General features: G+C 51.0%; 22 non-coding genes and 7 pseudogenes across 22 annotated transcripts; all 29 read left to right on the top strand.

Annotated features, from left to right (window-relative positions):
* Nucleotides 1-170: 170 nt before the first annotated feature.
* On the top strand, nt 171-279 carry LOC144940021 (5S ribosomal RNA; annotated as a pseudogene).
* Nucleotides 280-528: 249 nt separating this feature from the next.
* LOC144939921 (5S ribosomal RNA) lies at nt 529-647 on the top strand (annotated as a pseudogene).
* A 249-nt stretch (nt 648-896) lies between these two features.
* Nucleotides 897-1015, top strand: LOC144939737 (5S ribosomal RNA; annotated as a pseudogene).
* Nucleotides 1016-1264: 249 nt separating this feature from the next.
* Nucleotides 1265-1383, top strand: LOC144938992 (5S ribosomal RNA). The gene has a single exon (XR_013638194.1). It is a non-coding gene; the product is annotated as a 5S ribosomal RNA (ribosomal RNA).
* Nucleotides 1384-1632: 249 nt separating this feature from the next.
* LOC144939321 (5S ribosomal RNA) lies at nt 1633-1751 on the top strand. Its single transcript, XR_013638508.1, has one exon. It is a non-coding gene; the product is annotated as a 5S ribosomal RNA (ribosomal RNA).
* Nucleotides 1752-2000: 249 nt separating this feature from the next.
* LOC144940418 (5S ribosomal RNA) lies at nt 2001-2119 on the top strand. Its single transcript, XR_013638989.1, has one exon. It is a non-coding gene; the product is annotated as a 5S ribosomal RNA (ribosomal RNA).
* A 249-nt stretch (nt 2120-2368) lies between these two features.
* Nucleotides 2369-2487, top strand: LOC144939523 (5S ribosomal RNA). The gene has a single exon (XR_013638697.1). It is a non-coding gene; the product is annotated as a 5S ribosomal RNA (ribosomal RNA).
* Nucleotides 2488-2736: 249 nt separating this feature from the next.
* On the top strand, nt 2737-2855 carry LOC144939084 (5S ribosomal RNA). The gene has a single exon (XR_013638281.1). It is a non-coding gene; the product is annotated as a 5S ribosomal RNA (ribosomal RNA).
* Nucleotides 2856-3103: 248 nt separating this feature from the next.
* LOC144939548 (5S ribosomal RNA) lies at nt 3104-3222 on the top strand. The gene has a single exon (XR_013638721.1). It is a non-coding gene; the product is annotated as a 5S ribosomal RNA (ribosomal RNA).
* Nucleotides 3223-3471: 249 nt separating this feature from the next.
* LOC144939259 (5S ribosomal RNA) lies at nt 3472-3590 on the top strand. Its single transcript, XR_013638449.1, has one exon. It is a non-coding gene; the product is annotated as a 5S ribosomal RNA (ribosomal RNA).
* Nucleotides 3591-3839: 249 nt separating this feature from the next.
* On the top strand, nt 3840-3958 carry LOC144939935 (5S ribosomal RNA; annotated as a pseudogene).
* A 249-nt stretch (nt 3959-4207) lies between these two features.
* LOC144938811 (5S ribosomal RNA) lies at nt 4208-4326 on the top strand. Its single transcript, XR_013638019.1, has one exon. It is a non-coding gene; the product is annotated as a 5S ribosomal RNA (ribosomal RNA).
* Nucleotides 4327-4575: 249 nt separating this feature from the next.
* Nucleotides 4576-4694, top strand: LOC144939643 (5S ribosomal RNA; annotated as a pseudogene).
* A 249-nt stretch (nt 4695-4943) lies between these two features.
* LOC144939082 (5S ribosomal RNA) lies at nt 4944-5062 on the top strand. The gene has a single exon (XR_013638280.1). It is a non-coding gene; the product is annotated as a 5S ribosomal RNA (ribosomal RNA).
* Nucleotides 5063-12627: 7565 nt separating this feature from the next.
* On the top strand, nt 12628-12746 carry LOC144939238 (5S ribosomal RNA). The gene has a single exon (XR_013638428.1). It is a non-coding gene; the product is annotated as a 5S ribosomal RNA (ribosomal RNA).
* A 249-nt stretch (nt 12747-12995) lies between these two features.
* LOC144939331 (5S ribosomal RNA) lies at nt 12996-13114 on the top strand. Its single transcript, XR_013638517.1, has one exon. It is a non-coding gene; the product is annotated as a 5S ribosomal RNA (ribosomal RNA).
* Nucleotides 13115-13362: 248 nt separating this feature from the next.
* LOC144940568 (5S ribosomal RNA) lies at nt 13363-13481 on the top strand. Its single transcript, XR_013639133.1, has one exon. It is a non-coding gene; the product is annotated as a 5S ribosomal RNA (ribosomal RNA).
* Nucleotides 13482-13730: 249 nt separating this feature from the next.
* On the top strand, nt 13731-13849 carry LOC144939165 (5S ribosomal RNA). Its single transcript, XR_013638358.1, has one exon. It is a non-coding gene; the product is annotated as a 5S ribosomal RNA (ribosomal RNA).
* Nucleotides 13850-14098: 249 nt separating this feature from the next.
* LOC144939081 (5S ribosomal RNA) lies at nt 14099-14217 on the top strand. Its single transcript, XR_013638279.1, has one exon. It is a non-coding gene; the product is annotated as a 5S ribosomal RNA (ribosomal RNA).
* A 248-nt stretch (nt 14218-14465) lies between these two features.
* LOC144939532 (5S ribosomal RNA) lies at nt 14466-14584 on the top strand. The gene has a single exon (XR_013638705.1). It is a non-coding gene; the product is annotated as a 5S ribosomal RNA (ribosomal RNA).
* Nucleotides 14585-14834: 250 nt separating this feature from the next.
* Nucleotides 14835-14953, top strand: LOC144938710 (5S ribosomal RNA). Its single transcript, XR_013637924.1, has one exon. It is a non-coding gene; the product is annotated as a 5S ribosomal RNA (ribosomal RNA).
* Nucleotides 14954-15202: 249 nt separating this feature from the next.
* Nucleotides 15203-15311, top strand: LOC144939924 (5S ribosomal RNA; annotated as a pseudogene).
* Nucleotides 15312-15560: 249 nt separating this feature from the next.
* LOC144940432 (5S ribosomal RNA) lies at nt 15561-15679 on the top strand. The gene has a single exon (XR_013639002.1). It is a non-coding gene; the product is annotated as a 5S ribosomal RNA (ribosomal RNA).
* Nucleotides 15680-15928: 249 nt separating this feature from the next.
* Nucleotides 15929-16047, top strand: LOC144938755 (5S ribosomal RNA). The gene has a single exon (XR_013637966.1). It is a non-coding gene; the product is annotated as a 5S ribosomal RNA (ribosomal RNA).
* A 250-nt stretch (nt 16048-16297) lies between these two features.
* On the top strand, nt 16298-16416 carry LOC144940430 (5S ribosomal RNA). The gene has a single exon (XR_013639000.1). It is a non-coding gene; the product is annotated as a 5S ribosomal RNA (ribosomal RNA).
* A 249-nt stretch (nt 16417-16665) lies between these two features.
* Nucleotides 16666-16784, top strand: LOC144938752 (5S ribosomal RNA). The gene has a single exon (XR_013637964.1). It is a non-coding gene; the product is annotated as a 5S ribosomal RNA (ribosomal RNA).
* Nucleotides 16785-17033: 249 nt separating this feature from the next.
* On the top strand, nt 17034-17152 carry LOC144939653 (5S ribosomal RNA; annotated as a pseudogene).
* A 248-nt stretch (nt 17153-17400) lies between these two features.
* On the top strand, nt 17401-17519 carry LOC144939318 (5S ribosomal RNA). Its single transcript, XR_013638505.1, has one exon. It is a non-coding gene; the product is annotated as a 5S ribosomal RNA (ribosomal RNA).
* Nucleotides 17520-17769: 250 nt separating this feature from the next.
* On the top strand, nt 17770-17888 carry LOC144938690 (5S ribosomal RNA). The gene has a single exon (XR_013637905.1). It is a non-coding gene; the product is annotated as a 5S ribosomal RNA (ribosomal RNA).
* Nucleotides 17889-18813: the final 925 nt, after the last annotated feature.

Below are 18813 nucleotides of genomic sequence, written 5' to 3'. Positions count from 1 at the left end.
ATGGTGTACTGCATTGGGATCAAGATTTTCTCGTAAAAGACCGTTTAATGCCACTCTTTCGGGGCTCAACCAGGAGTCCAGAATAAACGTTTTCAAGAGTGTTGACCTCCCGCAGTAGAGTTGAATCTTGATTTTTACATATGTATGTGCGTCAGGTCTCTGCAAGTATGGCCTACGACCATATCACCCTGAATGCGTCTGATCTCGGAAGCTAAGCAGGGTCGAGCCTGGTTACTACTTGGATGGGAGACTGCCTGGGAATACCAGGTGTTGTAGGCTTTTGTATTTTCGTATCTGGATGGGTCGCGTTTTACTCTTCAATTCACCCAGTCAGTTCACCTGCCAATTGCAGGCGGATATTGTGTACTGCATTGGGATCAATATTTTCTTGTAAAAGACCGTTTAATGCCACTCTTTCGGGGCTCAACCAGGGGTCCAGAATAAACGTTTTCATGAGTGTTGACCTCCCGCAGTAGAGTTGAATCTTGATTTTAACATATGAATGTGCGTCAGGTCTCTGCAAGTATGGCCTACGAATATATCACCCTGATTGCGCCCGGTCTCGTCTGATCTTGGAAGCGAAGCAGGGTCGAGCCTGGTGAGTACTTGGATGGGAGACTACCTGGAAATACCCGGTGTTGTAGGCTTTTGCATTCTCGCATCTGGATGGGTCGCGTTTTACTCTTCAATTCACCCAGTCAGTTCACCTGTCAATTGCACACGGATATGGTGTACTGCATTGGGATCAAGATTTTCTTGTAAAAGACCGTTTAATGACACTCTTTCGGGGCTCAACCAGGAGTCCAGAATAAACGTTTTCATGAGTGTTGACCTCCCGCAGTAGAGTTGAATCTTGATTTTTACATATGAATGTGCGTCAGGTCTCTGCAAGTATGGCCTACGACAATATCACCCTGAATGCGCCCGATCTCTTTTGATCTTGGAAGCTAAGCATGGTTGAGCCTGTTGAGTACTTGGATGGAAGACTGCCTGGGAATACCAGGTGTTGTAGGCTTTTGCATTTTCGTATCTGGATGGGTCGCGTTTTACTCTTCAATTCACCCAGTCAGTTCACCTGCCAATTGCACGTGGATATGGTGTACTGCATTGGGATCAAGATTTTCTTGTAAAAAACCGTTTAATGCCACTCTTTCGGGGCTCAACCAGGAGTCCAGAATAAGCGTTTTCATGAGTGTTGACCTCCCGCAGTAGAGTTGAATCTTGATTTTTACAAATGAATGTGCGTCAGGTCTCTGCAAGTATGGCCTACGACCATATCACCCTGAATGCGCCCGAACTAGTCTGATCTCGGAAGCTAAGCAGGGTCGAGCCTGGTTAGTACTTGGATGGGAGACTGCCTGGGAATACCAGGTGTTGTAGGCTTTTGCATTTTCGTATCTGGATGGGTCGCGTTTTACTCTTCAATTCACCCAGTCAGTTCACCTGCCAATTGCACGCGGATATGGTGTACTGCATTGGGATCAAGATTTTCTTGTAAAAGACCGTTTAATGCCACTCTTTCGGGGCTCAACCAGGAGTCCAGAATAAACGTTTTCATGAGTGTTGACCTCCCGCAGTAGAGTTGAATCTTGATTTTTACATATGAATGTGCGTCAGGTCTCTGCAAGTATGGCCTACGACAATATCACCCTGAATGCGCCCGATCTCGTCTGATCTTGGAAGCTAAGCAGGGTCGAGCCTGGTGAGTACTTTGATGGAAGACTGCCTGGGAATACCAGGTGTTGTAGGCTTTTGCATTTTCGTATCTGGATGAGTCGCGTTTTACTCTTCAATTCACCCAGTCAGTTCACCTGCCAATTGCACGCGGATATGGTGTACTGCATTGGGATCAATATTTTCTTGTAAAAGACCCTTTAATGCCACTCTTTCGGGGCTCAACCAGGAGTCCAGAATAAACGTTTTCATGAGTGTTGACCTCCCGCAGTAGAGTTGATTCTTGATTTTAACATATGAATGTGCGTCAGGTCTCTGCAAGTATGGCCTACGACCATATCACCCTGAATGCGCCTGATCTCGTCTGATCTCGGAAGCTAAGCAGGGTCGAGCCTGGTTAGTACTTGGATGGGAGACTTCCTGGGAATACCAGGTGTTGTAGGCTTTTGCATTTTCGTATCTGGATGGGTCGCGTTTTACTCTTCAATTCACCCAGTCAGTTCACCTGCCAATTGCACGTGGATATGGTGTACTGCATTGGGATCAAGATTTTCTTGTAAAAGACCGTTTAATGCCACTCTTTCGGGGCTCAACCAGGAGTCCAGAATAAACGTTTTCATGAGTGTTGACCTCCCGCAGTAGAGTTGAATCTTGATTTTAACATATGAATGTGCGTCAGGTCTCTGCAAGTATGGCCTACGACAATATCACCCTGAATGAGCCCGATCTCGTCTGATCTTGGAAGCTAAGCAGGGTCGAGCCTGGTGAGTACTTGGATGGAAGACTGCCTGGGAATACCAGGTGTTGTAGGCTTTTGCATTTTCGTATCTGGATGGGTCGCGTTTTACTCTTCAATTCACCCAGTCAGTTCACCTGCCAATTGCACGCGGATATGGTGTACTGCATTGGGATCAAGATTTTCTTGTAAAAGACCGTTTAATGCCACTCTTTCGGGGCTCAACCAGGAGTCCAGAATAAACGTTTTCATGAGTGTTGACCTCCCGCAGTAGAGTTGAATCTTGATTTTAACATATGAATGTGCGTCAGGTCTCTGCAAGTATGGCCTACGACCATATCACCCTGAATGCGCCCGATCTCCTTTGATCTCGAAAGCTAAGCAGGGTCGAGCCTGGTTAGTACTTGGATTGGAGACTGCCTGGGAATACCAGGTGTTGTAGGCTTTTGCATTCTCGCATCTGGATGGGTCGCGTTTAACTCTTCAATTTACCCAGTCAGTTCACCTGCCAATTGCACGTGGATATGGTGTACTGCATTGGGATCAAGATTTTATTGTAAAAGACCGTTTAATGCCACTCTTTCGGGGCTCAACCAGGAGTCCAGAATAAACGTTTCATGAGTGTTGACCTCCCGCAGTAGAGTTGAATCTTGATTTTAACATATGAATGTGCGTCAGGTCTCTGCAAGTATGGCCTACGACAATATCACCCTGAATGCGCCCGATCTCGTCTGATCTTGGAAGCTAAGCAGGGTCGAGCCTGGTGAGTTCTTGGATGGAAGACTGCCTGGGAATACCAGGTGTTGTAGGCTTTTGCATTTTCGTATCTGGATAGGTCGCGTTTTACTCTTCAATTCACCCAGTCAGTTCACCTGCCAATTGCACGCGGATATGGTGTACTGCATTGGGATCAAGATTTTCTTGTAAAAGACCGTTTAATGCCACTCTTTCGGGGCTCAACCAGGAGTCCAGAATAAACGTTTTCATGAGTGTTGACCTCCCGCAGTAGAGTTGAATCTTGATTTTAACATATGAATGTGTGTCAGGTCTCTGCAAGTATGGCCTACGACCATATCACCCTGAATTCGCCCGATCTCCTTTGATCTCGAAAGCTAAGCAGGGTCGAGCCTGGTTAGTACTTGGATTGGAGACTGCCTGGGAATACCAGGTGTTGTAGGCTTTTGCATTCTCGCATCTGGATGGGTCGCGTTTAACTCTTCAATTCACCCAGTCAGTTCACCTGCCAATTGCACGCGGATATGGTGTACTGCATTGGGATCAATATTTTCTTGTAAAAGACCGTTTAATGCCACTCTTTCGGGGCTCAACCAGGAGTCCAGAATAAACGTTTTCATGAGTGTTGACCTCCCGCAGTAGAGTTGAATCTTGATTTTTACATATGAATGTGCGTCAGGTCTCTGCATGTATGGCCTACGACAATATCACCCTGAATGCGCCTGATCTCGTCTGATCTTGGAAGCTAACCAGGGTCGAGCCTGGTGAGTACTTGGATGGAAGACTGCCTGATAATACCAGGTGTTGTAGGCTTTTGCATTTTCGTATCTGGATGAGTCGCGTTTTACTCTTCAATTCACCCAGTCAGTTCACCTGCCAATTGCACGCGGATATGGTGTACTGCATTGGGATCAATATTTTCTTGTAAAAGACCGTTTAATGCCACTCTTTCGGGGCTCAACCAGGAGTCCAGAATAAACGTTTTCATGAGTGTTGACCTCCCGCAGTAGAGTTGAATCTTGATTTTAACATGTGAATGTGCGTCAGGTCTCTGCAAGTATGGCCTACGACCATATCACCCTGAATGCGCCCGATCTCGTCTGATCTTGGAAGCTAAGCAGGGTCGAGCCTGGTGAGTACTTGGATGGGAGACTGCCTGGGAATACCAGGTGTTGTAGGCTTTTGCATTTTCGTATCTGGATGGGTCGCATTTTACTCTTCAATTCACCCAGTCAGTTCACCTGCCAATTGCACGCGGATATGGTGTACTGCATTGGGATCAATACTTTCTTGTAAAAGACCGTTTAATGCCACTCTTTCGGGGCTCAACCAGGAGTCCAGAATAAACGTTTTCATGAGTGTTGACCTCCCGCAGTAGAGTTGAATCTTGATTTTAACATATGAATGTGCGTCAGGTCTCTGCAAGTATGGCCTACGACAATATCACCCTGAATGCGCCCGATCTCGTCTGATCTTGGAAGCTAAGCAGGGTCGAGCCTGGTGAGTACTTGGATGCAAGACTGCCTGGGAATACCAGGTGTTGTAGGCTTTTACATTTTCGTATCTGGATGGGTCGCGTTTTACTCTTCAATTCACCCAGTCAGTTCACCTGCCAATTGCACGCGGATATGGTGTACTGCATTGGGATCCAGATTTTCTTGTAAAAGACCGTTTAATGCCACTCTTTCGGGGCTCAACCAGGAGTCCAGAATAAACGTTTTCATGAGTGTTGACCTCCCGCAGTAGAGTTGAATCTTGATTTTAACATATGAATGTGCGTCAGGTCTCTGCAAGTATGGCCTACGACCATATCACCCTGAATGCGCCCGATCTCCTTTGATCTCGAAAGCTAAGCAGGGTCGAGCCTGGTTAGTACTTGGATTGGAGACTGCCTGGGAATACCAGGTGTTGTAGGCTTTTACATTCTCGCATCTGGATGGGTCGCGTTTAACTCTTCAATTCACCCAGTCAGTTCACCTGCCAATTGCACGTGGATATGGTGTACTGCAGCCCAGAGCCCCCCACACCACTAACAACTCCCGCCTAGCCAACGACCTGAACGAGTTCTACTGCAGATTTGAAAGACAATTAGACTGTCCTGAACTACCCCTTCCCACCCAAGAGGCCCCTATCCCACCCCACACTACAGAGACAACTATCTCCATTCAGGAGGGAGAAGTTAAAACACTTTTCAAGAGGCAGAACCCACACAAAGCAGCTGGGCCGGACTCTGTCTCTCCAGCCACCCTCAGGCACTGCGCGGACCAGCTGTCCCCAGTGTTCACCAACATCTTTACCACCTCCATGGAGACATGTCATGTACCAGCCTGTCTCAAGTCCTCCATCATCATTCCAGTGCCCAAAAAGCCAAGGCCAACAGGATTAAATGATTACAGACCAATCGCCCTTACCTCCGTGGTAATGAAGTCTTTTGAGCGCCTGGTCCTTGCACACCTCAAAGCCATCACAGACCGTCTACTGGACCCCCTTCAGTTTGCCTACAGAGCCAACAGGTCTGTGGATGATGCAGTTAACATGGCCCTCCACTTCACCCTACAGCATCTGGACTCCGCACTATCCTACGCCAGGATCCTGTTTGTGGACTTTAGCTCGGCTTTTAACACCATCATTCCTAGCCTGCTTCAGGACAAGCTCTCCCTGCTGAACGTGCCAGACTCCACCTGCAGATGGATCACAGACTTCCTGTCTGACAGGAAGCAGTGTGTCAAACTGGGATCACAAGTTTCTGCCTCCAGGTCAATCAGCACCGGATCTCCTCAGGGCTGCGTCCTTTCCCCTCTGCTATTCACCCTGTACACCAACAGCTGCACCTCCAGTCACCAGTCCGTCAAACTGTTGAAGTTTGCGGACGACACCACCCTCATTGGGCTAATCTCTGATGGGGATGAGTCTGACTATAGGAGGGAAGCTGACAACCTGGTGACCTGGTGTAGCCAGAACAACCTGGAGCTTAATGCTCTTAAGACCGTGGAGATGGTTGTGGACTTCAGGAAGAATTCAGCCCCACTCACCCCCATCACCCTGTGCGACTCCCCAGTCACCAATGTTGAGTCCTTCCGCTTCCTGGGCACTATTCTTTCCCAGGATATCAAGTGGGAACTGAACATCAGCTCCCTTATCAAGAGAGCTCAACAGAGAATGTACTTCCTACGGCAGCTGAAGAAATTTAATCTGCCAAAGACAATGATGGTGTGCTTCTATACAGCCATCATTGAGTCCATCCTCACCTCCTCCATCACCGTCTGGTACGCTGCTGCCACTGCCAAGGACAAGAGCAGACTGCAGCGTATCATCCGCACTGCTGAGAAGGTGATTGGCTGTAATCTACCAACCCTTGAGGACCTGCACACTTTGAGAACCCTGAGGCGAGCAAGGAAGATTGTGAACGATTCCTCGCACCCTGGATACTCTCTGTTCCAGCTACTCCCCTCCGGCAGAAGGCTGCGGTCCATCAAGACAAAAACCTCACGTCATAAAAACAGTTTTTTCCCATCCGCTGTTGGCCTCCTCAACAAGGCCAAGGGCTTAAAATGGCTTTTACACTTAAAATAACTGTTACACTTACTATAACATTTTATCTACATAATTACACCTTTCCATACTTACAACGTGTAATCTTATTTGTATTTTTGTATTTTAAGATTGTTTAATACGGCTAATTAACATTTTACATTTCGCATTTTATAAGGTCTACTTATTCATAATTTTAAAGATTCTAGCCCTTTAGTATTACTTATACTTTGTAACGTTAGTATAGTTAGAGTGTATACCTTTTATATAAGTTAAGATTCCTACTTGTTCAATGTATGTGTAATGTAGTAACTCGGCGGGAGACGACTTCACGGGTAACACACTCTTTATTTTACCAAACTCGTTCACAGGTGACTAACACCTACTTTGTATCTCGGGTGACAAACACCCACTTAGTATCTCGGGTGACAAACACCCACTTAGTATCTCGGGTGACTAACACCCACTTAGTATCTCGGGTGACAAACACCCACTTAGCTATTCTGGCGACTAACGCCCACTGAGCTATTCTGGCGACTAACGCCCACTGAGCTATTCGGGTGACAAACACCCTCTTAGCTACCCTGGCGACTAACGCCCTCTTAGCTACCCTGGCGACTAACGCCCACTGAGCTATTCTGGCGACTAACGCCCACTGAGCTATTCGGGACACTCCCTCCCCGGGGTGTCCGTCTTGACTGTGGGTCCCCAGCCCGACCCACGTGGGCGTCGGACCCCGGGTCCCACAGTCTCGCCTCCGAGCCACACAGGGCCCCGGTCCCCACAAGGACGGCGGGACTAGGGGTCTCGGGGCACTAGGTCTTCAGCTCCGTCTTCTGGTCTTCAACTGGGTAACTCTCCTCGAGTGCTCTCGCGCGTCCCCCTTTATACCCCACCTGCGGACGTCGCTGCGAGCACCCATCCTATTCGACCAATCACTGGGCGCTGGCTACGATCCTGTTTTCCCACATCTCAGCGTGCCTCAGCACCCACGCCGCGCCGCCCCGTCCTCTGTCACTCCCGGCGCGCGCGTCCACACCACGCCCACAACGCGTGCCCAACCCCGCACCTCGCGCCGCCCCGTGATCCATCACTGTCACAGTCGGCGCACGTCAACACCACCACTACATCACCCCCTACCACATAGCTCGCAGCCGACCCGGCTGCTATAAAAATATACAAACCCCCCTGTGTGCCCCGTAACACAACACAACAACAAGAACAACAACTAACGTAACAACACAACACAACGCGAACACTACCATCCGCAACCATCAACCAATGCCACCGCGACAACAGAACAATATATACAATCCGGCGAGTGACAATAGCAATGTGTATGCAGAAAGAAAAATAAATGGAATTTTTTTTTTTTTCTCGACTCGTGCAGCGTCCCATTCTTTCCGAGCGTCCCTACAACGGGACATTACCCTGGCAGAGGGGAACACCGGGCGAGCTCGGTGTCGGAAAAAAAAAATGTCTTCATGAAAATTGTTGTGCCCTAGCCCGAGTCCGCCTTGCCGGTCCGTCGTACGGCACCAGACGCGGTTGAACGTCCGGTGGTGCTGGCAGTTCAGGAAGACATTGGCCAGGCATCGAGGACCCGTGCGTGCCCCGGGGTTCAGGTTCCCGACAGTCAGCAGCCGTCAAGCCTGAGGCACCTGGGGGTGGGTCAGGTGGAGACACGTGAGGAGCAGCCTGCGACACCTCCCTCCCCAAGTCGACGGTCACATCACGCGCCCGGTCGTTACGGCACAGAACGGGGTCACACGGTGCCGCATAGGGCTTCAGTCGGGAGGGGTGCACGTACCAACGGCGTTTTTCCCATTTAATCTGTAAACTCTGGGGTCGTGCAACCCGCACAATTTCCACCGGTCCCCTCCAAGGTCTCAACAATTTGGGGGACGTAGCCAACGGTGCATGTGGACAATGCAGCCAGGCCTTATCGCCTGGTTTCCAATCATGCGTATGCACCCTCCGCCCATGCAATCTCTCGTTCGCGATTTGCCGAGACCGCGAATTCAACCTCGCCGCCTCCCGCGCTTCAGTCAATTTGGCGATATTAAATTTGATGTGGTCTGCCAATTTTGATTTTGCACGTGGCTGGAAAATCCCCAGTTGGACGTCCATGGCCGGATCGGCCTCCCGCCCATACATAAGAAAAAATGGGGAAAACCCCGTCGCCGCATGAGGGGCCATTCGAGAGGCCGCGAGTACCCCCGGCACCTGTAAGTCCCAATCAACCTGATCGTCGCAGACCTGTTGGCACAGCATAGACGTAATCGTCCTGTTCAGACGCTCAACCATCCCGTCAGTCTGCGGGTGGTAGGGGGAAGTACGCACTTTCTTTGTACCCAACAGGTCGCACACCTCGCGCAACAAAACGCTCGAAAAATTCTTTCCTTGATCCGTCAGCAAGCGTTCGGGGGCGCCCTTGTCCAAAACATAACCCTGGACGAAGGCGTCCGCCACCGCTGCAGCCGACTGGTTGGTGAGTGGCCATGCCATGGGCCATCGGGTGAAGTATTCTACGCCAACCCTCGGTGTAGCAGGAAAGGGCCCCAAGATGTCCAACGCAACCAATTCGTTTGTGCGCGAAACTTGAATGGATTGCAGCGGTGGATTAGCTGCCAATGGTGGCGGTTTTCTTTTGGCGCACCCTACGCATCCCTTAAGAATGTTCGCCACGTCGTTACCCATCCCCGGCCAATAATAGTCTCGCTGGATTAGGGCGAGCGTTTTGTGAAAACCCAGATGCATGAGCCGTTCATGAGCTGCCAGAACGACCCTACCCCGCATAGCAACAGGCACAACGAGCACGTGACGCCGGGACATGTTGTCCCACTTCATCAAAAGGCCCTGTCTGCACACCCAGGAACCGACCCGCGCATCCCCTACCTCGGGAGCGCCAATTTTTCGACGTAGCGTAAGTAGGGAGCTGTCGGACATTTGGAGACGGCCCCACTCAATGAGGGGCAACGACAACAGCGAATCCCTCCCCGTGGGAGCGTCGACTCCCAATTGCACTTTGGACAAGTTAGCAGAACCGGCACACAACGAGTCCAACCACTCTGTCCCCTCGTCACTTGGAGGATGCGACTCGACAGTGAAATCTGCTTGAGCCACGAGCCGTTCCTCAACGGGTAGCGGCGCGGCGTGAGCCAGCACCGTTCCCTGCGCAATTACGGCCAGCCGCGACCCCGTATTCAGGACCATTTCGAACGGCTCACTGTCCCCTCTCACCCTGGTTTGAGCAACCGCTAAGTCGAGGCCCCTTCTGGCCCTGTTAGACGGCCCCAACAGCACCCCCTGTGCCTCCGCACCCACCTCGAGTGGTTTCCTCAACCGAAGGGGTACCAACATTTGCGATCCCGGGGGCACCCGTACAGTCTGAGTTGCCAGCGCCTGCACCGTCGCACAAACCGTGCGTATTTTGGTAGGGCTCGTCAAGAACGCAACCCGCCGACCTGACGGAAGCTCAATGCAGGCCTGATCTATAAGAATTTTGATGGGCATTTTGGACAAAAAGTCCGTACCTAGCAAACAGGGAACGGCCAGCGATGATGATACAAAAATAGGGCCCGCCAATTTGATGTCACCAATGCAAATAGTCGCCCGAATCTGGCCGATGATCCCCAGGGATCCCCCATTCGCCGCATAAAATGGCACGTCCACTGGCAGAAGGGGTCTACTTTGGACGGGAAGAATGTTATAAATAAGGTCCGAAATGATAGTGGCCGACGCACCCGTGTCCACAAGCACCCGGACCTCAACCCCGTCAATAAACCCCGTTACCACGGACGACCCGGCCGACGCAGCCACTATCCTGCGGGCCAATTCGGACCATTCGACTGCTTGCGGGCCGTGTATGGACCCCCCTCGCCGAAATGAACCCCCGGCACCCAGCCGCGAACCCCCCACCGCCAAGCGGCGACCCGAATGTGCCGTGTTTGTGGACCGAGCGTGTGAGGTGCCGCGACTTGCCGGGTTTTGTTGGGATGACTTGTGTGCCTGGTCGTCGTCCCGACGTGGTCCTGTGGCGCGCTGACGCGGGGCCCGGCACCCGGCTGCGACGTGACCCCGAAGGCCGCAGTTGTAGCAGGCGACGAGGGACGTCGTAGGTTTCGGTTGCTCCAGCTTGCGGGATGAACGTGTGGGCGAACGACCTCCCGTTCTCCACTCCCCCGGACGCGATGCAGCGAAGGCCTGCTCCTGATCCGCAGCTGGCTGAGGTTCGGCGATCGTGGCGGCCAGTGCCGCGTTCCCCGCCAATTTGCAGACGACCCCCGGCTTGCGTTTGAGGACCTCGTACGCGTGAATGCTCGTGGCGATCGCCAGGGAGCAGATATCCATTTCGTCCGCCACATTGATGGGGACCCCCAACTCGTGGGCCAACGCCAGCAGCTGCTCCGTCACCATGGCGTCCTTCCCCTCCTTGTCCATGCGGGGAAAAGCTGCGTCCGCCAAGGCGAGCAGCGCCGTGCGATAGGCGAGCGTCATTTCTCCAGCCACCTTCCGCCGATCGTAGAACTGGTGGCGACAGGTGGAGGGCGGTCCGAACACCTTCGCCATCAGGTGTAGTGCGGCCTGGAGCGTAGAGCGGGACGACCTTGCAGCAGATGTGAAGGCTGCAAGCGCGTCGTCGTCGAGCATCGCTGGCAACGCACGCAGGGCAGTGGTGTCGGACCACCCCGACATTTCCTGATGAGCGAGGAACCTTCGTTGGAAGGCTCCCCAGTCGCCCCCATCCGCCTTGAACGCCGACAGCGCGGGCAATCTTTGCTGGAGGACCCGATCGTCGTCGACGTCGGAGAGATTTTCCCGCGCTCCGCTGTAGTTGTGTAAAATGTCGGCTCGGTCGTCAGGCGCAAAATGGAGAGCTCCGGCGCGCGCTGATGACGTGGGCTGCGCTGAGCGGAGGTCTCCGGCCACGTGGTGTCCGTGCTTCCCGCCAATCGATGGCGGCCCCTCAAAAACGGCGGCAACTTCCAGACTTTTGGCGTGAAGCGCCTTTTGGCGGGATCCCTCCAACGTCGCTTTCTCCAGCAACCCCGCAGCCGTTTTTCCGCTCGCCGGAACGGAGATGTCCGCCAAGACAGCGGCGGCGGCGAGTAGCAACTCCGCCAACCGGGAGTGTGCGTCTTGGAGGCTGGTGTCGGAGGCGAGCGGAGCGTCGGACCCCGCAAAGTGCTGCATCGGCGGCAACTCCTCGTCCTCTCCTCCCGAGGTTGGTGTCCCCGGTACGCCGTCGTCGTCCCGACCTCGCTCGTGGGTACGGGTAGTCTTCCTATTGTCCATTCTTCTTGAAGACAGGTGGGCGTCGGACCCCGGGTCCCACAGTCTCGCCTCCGAGCCACACAGGGCCCCGGTCCCCACAAGGACGGCGGGACTAGGGGTCTCGGGGCACTAGGTCTTCAGCTCCGTCTTCTGGTCTTCAACTGGGTAACTCTCCCCGAGTGCTCTCGCGCGTCCCCCTTTATACCCCACCCGCGGACGTCGCTGCGAGCACCCATCCTATTCGACCAATCACTGGGCGCTGGCTACGATCCTGTTTTCCCACATCTCAGCGTGCCTCAGCACCCACGCCGCGCCGCCCCGTCCTCTGTCACTCCCGGCGCGCGCGTCCACACCACGCCCACAACGCGTGCCCAACCCCGCACCTCGCGCCGCCCCGTGATCCATCACTGTCACAGTCGGCGCACGTCAACACCACCACTACATATGCACCGTCCCGCCATAGTGAATTCCTTGTCTGTGCAAACTTACATGGCGATTAAAACCGTTTCTGATTCTGATTCTGATCAAGATTTTATTGTAAAAGACCATATAATGCCACTCTTTCGGGGCTCAACCAGGAGTCCAGAATAAACGTTTCATGAGTGTTGACCTCCCGCAGTAGAGTTGAATCTTGATTTTAACATATGAATGTGCGTCAGGTCTCTGCAAGTATGGCCTACGACAATATCACCCTGAATGCGCCCGATCTCGTCAGATCTTGGAAGCTAAGCAGGGTCGAGCCTGGTGAGTACTTGGATGGAAGACTGCCTGGGAATACCAGGTGTTGTAGGCTTTTGCATTTTCGTATCTGGATGGGTCGCGTTTTACTCTTCAATTCACCCAGTCAGTTCACCTGCCAATTGCACGCGGATATGGTGTACTGCATTGGGATCAAGATTTTCTTGTAAAAGACCGTTTAATGCCACTCTTTCGGGGCTCAACCAGGAGTCCAGAATAAATGTTTTCATGAGTGTTGACCTTCCGCAGTAGAGTTGAATCTTGATTTTAACATATGAATGTGCGTCAGGTCTCTGCAAGTATGGCCTACGACCATATCACCCTGAATTCGCCCGATCTCCTTTGATCTCGAAAGCTAAGCAGGGTCGAGCCTGGTTAGTACTTGGATTGGAGACTGCGTGGGAATACCAGGTGTTGTAGGCTTTTGCATTCTCGCATCTGGATGGGTCGCGTTTAACTCTTCAATTCACCCAGTCAGTTCACCTGCCAATTGCACGTGGATATGGTGTACTGCATTGGGATCAAGATTTTATTGTAAAAGACCGTTTAATGCCACTCTTTCGGGGCTCAACCAGGAGTCCAGAATAAACGTTTCATGAGTGTTGACCTCCCGCAGTAGAGTTGAATCTTGATTTTTACATGTGAATGTGCGTCAGGTTTCTGCAAGTATGGCGTACGACCATATCACCCTGAATGCGCCCGATCTCGTCTGATCTCGGAAGCTAAGCAGGGTCGAGCCTGGTTAGTACTTGGATGGGAGACTGCCTGGGAATACCAGGTGTTGTAGGCTTTTGCATTTTCGTATCTGGATGGGTCGCGTTTTACTCTTCAATTCACCCAGTCAGTTCACCTGCCAATTGCACGCGGATATGGTGTACTGCATTGGGATCAAGATGTTCTTGTAAAAGACCGTTTAATGCCACTCTTTCGGGGCTCAACCAGGAGTCCAGAATAAACGTTTTCATGAGTGTTGACCTCCCGCAGTAGAGTTGAATCTTGATTTTTACATATGTATGTGCGTCAGGTCTCTGCAAGTATGGCCTACGACCATATCACCCTGAATGCGACCGATCTCTTCTGATCTCGGAAGCTAAGCCGGGTCGAGCCTGGTTAGTACTTGGATGGGAGACTGCCTGGGAATACCAGGTGTTGTAGGCTTTTGCATTTTCGTATCTGGATGGGTCGCGTTTTACTCTTCAATTCACCCAGTCAGTTCACCTGCCAATTGCACGCGGATATGGTGTACTGCATTGGGATCAAGATTTTCTTGTAAAAGACCGTTTAATGCCACTCTTTCGGGGCTCAACCAGGAGTCCAGAATAAACGTTTTCATGAGTGTTGACCTCCCGCAGTAGAGTTGAATCTTGATTTTAACATATGAATGTGCGTCAGGTCTCTGCAAGTATGGCCTACGACCATATCACCCTGAATGCGCCCGATCTCCTTTGATCTCGAAAGCTAAGCAGGGTCGAGCCTGGTTAGTACTTGGATTGGAGACTGCCTGGGAATACCAGGTGTTGTAGGCTTTTGCATTCTCGCATCTGGATGGGTCGCGTTTAACTCTTCAATTCACCCAGTCAGTTCACCTGCCAATTGCACGTGGATATGGTGTACTGCATTGGGATCAAGATTTTATTGTAAAAGACCGTTTAATGCCACTCTTTCGGGGCTCAACCAGGAGTCCAGAATAAACGTTTCATGAGTGTTGACCTCCCGCAGTAGAGTTGAATCTTGATTTTTACATGTGAATGTGCGTCAGGTTTCTGCAAGTATGGCGTACGACCATATCACCCTGAATGCGCCCGATCTCGTCTGATCTCGGAAGCTAAGCAGCGTAGAGCCTGGTTGGTACTTATATGGGAGACTGCCTGAGAATACCAGGTGTTGTAGGCTTTTGCATTTTCGCTTCTGGATGGGTCGCGTTTTACTCTTCAATTCACCCAGTCAGTTCACCTGCCAATTGCACGTGGATATGGTTGTACTGCATTGGGATCAATATTTTCTTGTAAAAGACCGTTTAATGCCACTCTTTCGGGGCTCAATCAGGAGTCCAGAATAAACGTTTTCATGAGTGTTGACCTCCCGCAGTAGAGTTGAATCTTGATTTTTACATATGTATGTGCGTCAGGTCTCTGCAAGTATGGCCTACGACCATATCACCCTGAATGCGCCCGAGCTCGTCTGATCTCGGAAGCTAAGCAGGGTCGAGCCTGGTTAGTACTTGGATGGGAGACTGCCTGGGAACACCAGGTGTTGTAGGCTTTTGCATTTTCCTATCTGGATGGGTCGCGTTTTACTCTTCAATTCACCCAGTCAGTTCACCTGCCAATTGCACGCGGATATGGTGTACTGCATTGGGATCAATATTTTCTTGTTAAAGACCGTTTAATGCCACTCTTTCGGGGCTCAACCAGGAGTCCAGAATAAACGTTTTCATGAGTGTTGCCCTCCCGCAGTAGAGTTGAATCTTGATTTTAACATATGAATGTGCGTCAGGTCTCTGCAAGTATGGCCTACGACCATATCACCCTGAATGCGCCTGATCTTGGAAGCTAAGCAGGGTTGAGCCTGGTGAGTACTTGGATGGGAGACTGCCTGGGAATACCAGGTGTTGTAGGCTTCTGCATTTTCGTATCTGGATGGGTCGCGTTTTACTCTTCAATTCACCCAGTCAGTTCACCTGCCAATTGCACGCGGATATGGTGTACTGCATTGGGATCAATATTTTCTTGTAAAAGACCGTTTAATGCCACTCTTTCGGGGCTCAACCAGGAGTCCAGAATAAACGTTTTCATGAGTGTTGACCACCTGCAGTAGAGTTGAATCTTGATTTTTACAAATGAATGTGCGTCAGGTCTCTGCAAGTATGGCCTACGACAATATCACCCTGAATGCGCCCGATCTCGTCTGATCTCGGAAGCTAAGCAGGGTCGAGCCTGGTTAGTACTTGGATGGGAGACTGCCTGGGAATACCAGGTGTTGTAGGCTTTTGCATTTTCGTATCTGGATGGGTCGCGTTTTACTCTTCAATTCACCCAGTCAGTTCACCTGCCAATTGCACGCGGATATGGTGTACTGCATTGGGATCAAGATTTTCTTGTAAAAGACCATTTAATGCCACTCTTTCGGGGCTCAACCAGGAGTCCAGAATAAACGTTTTCATGAGTGTTGACCTCCCGCAGTAGAGTTGAATCTTGATTTTTACATATGTATGTGCGTCAGGTCTCTGCAAGTATGGCCTACGACCATATCACCCTGAATGCGACCGATCTCTTCTGATCTCGGAAGCTAAGCAGGGTCGAGCCTGGTTAGTACTTGGATGGGAGACTGCCTGGGAATACCAGGTGTTGTAGGCTTTTGCATTTTCGTATCTGGATGGGTCGCGTTTTACTCTTCAATTCACCCAGTCAGTTCACCTGCCAATTGCACGCGGATATGGTTGTACTGCATTGGGATCAATATTTTCTTGTAAAATACCGTTTAATGCCACTCTTTCGGGGCTCAACCAGGAGTCCAGAATAAACGTTTTCATGAGTGTTGACCACCTGCAGTAGAGTTGAATCTTGATTTTTACAAATGAATGTGCGTCAGGTCTCTGCAAGTATGGCCTACGACAATATCACCCTGAATGCGCCCGATCTCGTCTGATCTCGGAAGCTAAGCAGGGTCGAGCCTGGTTAGTACTTGGATGGGAGACTGCCTGGGAATACCAGGTGTTGTAGGCTTTTGCATTTTCGTATCTGGATGGGTCGCGTTTTACTCTTCAATTCACCCAGTCAGTTCACCTGCCAATTGCACGCGGATATGGTGTACTGCATTGGGATCAAGATTTTCTTGTAAAAGACCATTTAATGCCACTCTTTCGGGGCTCAACCAGGAGTCCAGAATAAACGTTTTCATGAGTGTTGACCTCCCGCAGTAGAGTTGAATCTTGATTTTTACATATGTATGTGCGTCAGGTCTCTGCAAGTATGGCCTACGACCATATCACCCTGAATGCGACCGATCTCTTCTGATCTCGGAAGCTAAGCAGGGTCGAGCCTGGTTAGTACTTGGATGGGAGACTGCCTGGGAATACCAGGTGTTGTAGGCTTTTGCATTTTCGTATCTGGATGGGTCGCGTTTTACTCTTCAATTCACCCAGTCAGTTCACCTGCCAATTGCACGCGGATATGGTGTACTGCATTGGGATCAAGATTTTCTTGTAAAAGACCGTTTAATGCCACTCTTTCGGGGCTCAACCAGGAGTCCAGAATAAACGTTTTCATGAGTGTTGACCTCCCGCAGTAGAGTTGAATCTTGATTTTAACATATGAATGTGCGTCAGGTCTCTGCAAGTATGGCCTACGACCATATCACCCTGAATGCGCCCGATCTCCTTTGATCTCGAAAGCTAAGCAGAGTCGAGCCTGGTTAGTACTTGGATTGGAGACTGCCTTTGAATACCAGGTGTTGTAGGCTTTTGCATTCTCGCATCTGGATGGGTCGCGTTTAACTCTTCAATTCACCCAGTCAGTTCACCTGCCAATTGCATGTGGATATGGTGTATTGCATTGGGATCAAGATTTTATTGTAAAAGACCGTTTAATGCCACTCTTTCGGGGCTCAACCAGGAGTCCAGAATAAGCGTTTCATGAGTGTTGACCTCCCGCAGTAGAGTTGAATCTTGATTTTTACATGTGAATGTGCGTCAGGTTTCTGCTAGTATGGCGTACGACCATATCACCCTGAATGCGCCCGATCTCGTCTGATCTCGGAAGCTAAGCAGCGTAGAGCCTGGTTAGTACTTATATGGGAGACTGCCTGGGAATACCAGGTGTTGTAGGCTTTTGCATTTTCGCATCTGGATGGGTCGCGTTTTACTCTTCAATTCACCCAGTCAGTTCACCTGGCAATTGCACGTGGATATGGTTGTACTGCATTGGGATCAATATTTTCTTGTAAAATACCGTTTAATGCCACTCTTTCGGGGCTCAACCAGGAGTCCAGAATAAACGTTTTCATGAGTGTTGACCTCCTGCAGTAGAGTTGAATCTTGATTTTTACAAATGAATGTGCGTCAGGTCTCTGCAAGTATGGCCTACGACCATATCACCCTGAATGCGCCCGATCTCGTCTGATCTCTGAAGCTAAGCAGGGTCGAGCCTGGTTAGTACTTGGATGGGAGACTGCCTGGGAATACCAGGTGTTGTAGGCTTTTGCATTTTCGTATCTGGATGGGACCCGTTTTACTCTTCAATTCACCCAGTCAGTTCACCTGCTAATTGCACGCGGATATGGTGTACTGCATTGGGATCAAGATTTTCTTGTAAAAGACCGTTTAATGCCACTCTTTCGGGGCTCAACCAGGAGTCCAGAATAAACGTTTCATGAGTGTTGACCTCCCGCAGTAGAGTTGAATCTTGATTTTTACATGTGAATGTGCGTCAGGTTTCTGCAAGTATGGCGTACGACCATATCACCCTGAATGCGCCCGATCTCGTCTGATCTCGGAAGCTAAGCAGCGTAGAGCCTGGTTAGTACTTATGTAATAAACGACTGGACCACGATGTCTGGCTCAGTGTCCTTTATTATTCGGTTCGTGCTGTACACCCACACGGCTGTCTTTACTCTGTAGCTTCTCCACGGTGCTGACTCCAATGTCGGCCCGATCCACAACAGCAGCTCCGCTGCTGTTTCTCTCACACAGCCCCCCTTGGCTGTACTCGCTGCTGCTCTTCTCCCTCCGCAGCTCTCACAGCTTCTTGCTCTCTCTCTCTCTCTCCGCAGCTCCTCCTGGCAGCCACACCGCTGCCTCTAACACGCAGCCCTCCTGGCTGTCTCCTCCGTAGCTGCACACCACTCCGCAGCTTCCTCTTATCTTCGGGGTTGGCTCCCGATGGCCGTCGGCGCCCCCCCCTCTCCACACTTGCCCGCGTGGCCTCACTCTTTTCCGCTCACACCCCGACTGCCTTCCCCTTCCGGTTTACCCGCTTAAGGCCCCCGAACCTTCCCCCCACGTCACATGACTCCACCCCCCGTGACGTCACCTCCGGAAGGTCGCTTACGCCCGCATTACACCACCCTCCCCCGTAGAAAAATCCCAGCCGACCTCGGCTGACCAATAGCAAATCGTAATGCGG

Source organism: Lampetra fluviatilis, chromosome 22 (genome assembly GCF_964198595.1).
Source record: "Lampetra fluviatilis chromosome 22, kcLamFluv1.1, whole genome shotgun sequence".
Taxonomy (NCBI): Eukaryota; Metazoa; Chordata; class Hyperoartia; order Petromyzontiformes; family Petromyzontidae; genus Lampetra; species Lampetra fluviatilis.
This window is presented reverse-complemented; position numbering and strand designations above follow the sequence as displayed.